Genomic DNA, 2,887 nt, shown 5'->3' on the forward strand with positions numbered 1-2,887 from the left:
GTAGAGATGAAGTCTCGCCAAGTTGCCCGGGCAGGTCTTGAACCCGCGGGCTCAGGCAATCCACTCACCTCAGTCTCCCAAACTGCTGGGATTACAGGCTGAGCCACCGAGCCTGGCTGATAAAAGCATTTTAAAATAGTCTACTCTTATCCAGTCTCTGAGTCATATTAATATCTAGTGTGAGAAAAAAAGGAGTCAAACTGATAAAGAGAAGCTTATCTAAGTGGATTGACTCTTCTCATACAAGCAAATCCTGACATGTTTCATGGTTTGAAATGCCATGATGATTGGGTAAGTCAGCATTTGATGCTTTACAGATATGCGGGCCATATGAGATTTCAAGAAGTTTTCACATACATAATCTCACTTAATTTACACAGAGCTCTGTGAGGGAGTGAATGTTGAGTCCATTTTAAAGGTAAAGCCACTACCGAAGGTCAGAAAAAGAGTAACAAAGCCAGGATAGAAACCTGGATCATCTTCCTCTCAGATCTGAACACTTGGCAAAGCACCCAAATTTTGAAAAATATTATTATTGGCTCTAGCATCGTTCAGTGTACTTGTTAGACACACAGGGAAGAAGAGGAGGAGGAGGAGGAGGAGAAGAGTGAGGGAGAAAGGGGTTGGGGAGAGAGGAAAGCTTTTGAATTTTCCAAATAGTTCACACTTTACCATGATTATACCACTGTCCTCCAAGCTTGTTGTTTTTGAAATGGCTGGAGTTGCTTGTCAATGTGTAAACAGTGGCTACAAAACTAGTATATGACCTTAAGTGCCAGCCTGGGAGCAGGCTGTTCTTTGGTTAGTTAGCGCCAAGTGATTGTTTTAACAGTTGTGTTGCTTTATGTGAAAAATCCTATCTCTTTTCTCAGAAACAGCTACTTGAGCTCTGATTAACAAATCACTTGGTTTGTTACAGCTGATTTCGAATAGCTTGAGGCTATTAATAGCTTCAAGGCAAATTTTGCTAACAGATTTCATACACTTCTTGGGGTTTTACTTGGACATGAATCCCCGCCACCCCCCCTTCCCCCAGGCCCCCTTCAGTCTACCTTCCAGCAGTTGTCCAGTTAGGCTTCTCACTTTTATTTTTAACTCATTTTCTAGCAAAGTCAACTCAAGGATGGAAATTTCTTTGCCAGGCTCATTGCTTACAACCACGGATGGGTTAGATGCCTATTAGTCACTGCTCTGCAAACCTTTAATTTGGTATGCAGCTTAAAACCGGATTCAAGTAATCAGCAATTATCAGGGTAGAAATGACAGAATATATAGTATCAAAAATGAAGGTTAAGAAAAAAGGTCATTCACACAGGTCATTTATGAAGAATAGGTAGTGTTTTTTATTGATGTGGATTTACATGTCCCCTTTGGAAAACCTCTTACCTTTGCCCCACTTTATTTGCTACTGAAGAGGTCTGATACAAAGTTATTTATCTCATGAGCTTATTGTGTATTTGTAAAGTATCTTGAAATGCTTATATGAAAATATCAACTAGGCTGTAGGAATATGAATTATTGCTGTAAATTAAACATAAGAGTAAAGACTGTAACTCCTAAAGCCCTCAATTATTTCTCATATGCATAAACATTAGAATATTTTAATCAGTTAAATATCACATATTTATGAATCAAAGTTAAATGTTAATTAACATCAGGTAAATACTAGTAAACACAGGAGATATACAACTGTATATGAGATAGCCTGGCTCTTAATGAGCTTACAATCTATAAGAGAAGAAAAAGTAAAAACATAAAAATTAAATAACAATATAAGAGATGTCAAAAGGCAATCTATTGTTAATTGCCACCTGAAATGAATTTAACGGAGTAGCTACTATGGGTCAGAGGAAGGAGAGATCATTTTCAGAAGCAGTAAGCAGCAAGACCGTCAGAAAAATAAGATTCCAGCCAGAGCTTAAAGACTGAATCCACTGATACAGAAAATGAGGAGGAGATTTTTGGTAGAGAGAACCCAGTGAGAAAGAGAACAGATACAAAAAAGGAAAGAGTCTAGATCCCAAAACAGAAATAGAATATAGAACTGCAAGTGACAGTGACACAGAGGGTTCTAGCATAAGATAGGACTGGAAAGGCAATTTGGAACTGGACTGAGGAGGGCTTTGAATGCAGAGTTAAAGAGCTAAGGTTTCTGAACAGAAAAGCATCTTGGTCAAAGCAAAATTCTGGAAACATTAATATGGCTGTGGTAAGCCAGATTCAATGGAGCGGGAGGACTGGAGGCAGGGAGGTCAAACAGAACTCACAGCAAGTCCAAGTGTTGGCGGGAGGGTAGTGAGATAGGAAAGGAAGAGATGGGAAAAGAAATTCGAGGAGAGAGTATCCAACTTCCCAAGTGTGCTGATCAGCGTTTGTTGTTGGAGCTTTCTGCTATTTTCTAAAATATTGTCAAATATATGAGTTTCTAAGAACTGAATCACTTTAACAGTTGCAAGTGAGGATGAGGAAATGAAGAAATGATTCATTTTGAGCTTGCAGTATCTAATAGCTGTATAAGTTGATATGTTGGCACTTTTCTTCTTGATCTTGTAGCCTTATCTAAGCCCAAAAAGTATTAGCTAAAAAAAAAAAAAGTTTTAAAAAAGCACCATAAAACGTAAGAATTAAAGGAGATCTGAGAACATTTTCTTTTCACCAAAAAGCTAACTCTGGTTAAACACGGACTATTCCAAACTCTTGTCAGTAAAACTGAAGGGAAGCCTCAAGAATTCCTGTGACCCCTTTTGAATTGTAGTCCTATGTTGGGGCTCCTGTTAACCCTCTGGCTTTGAATATTTAAAATTTAATGTATTTTTTAATGCAGAAATTCAGAGAAGCTTGATGTATCTCTGAATAAGCAAGAAAGTTTCACGAGCGTTTTCCAATA

This window comes from Carlito syrichta, unplaced genomic scaffold, assembly GCF_000164805.1.
Source record: "Carlito syrichta isolate Samal-C Ts95f unplaced genomic scaffold, Tarsius_syrichta-2.0.1 Scaffold167470, whole genome shotgun sequence".
In the NCBI taxonomy this organism is placed as follows: Eukaryota; Metazoa; Chordata; class Mammalia; order Primates; family Tarsiidae; genus Carlito; species Carlito syrichta.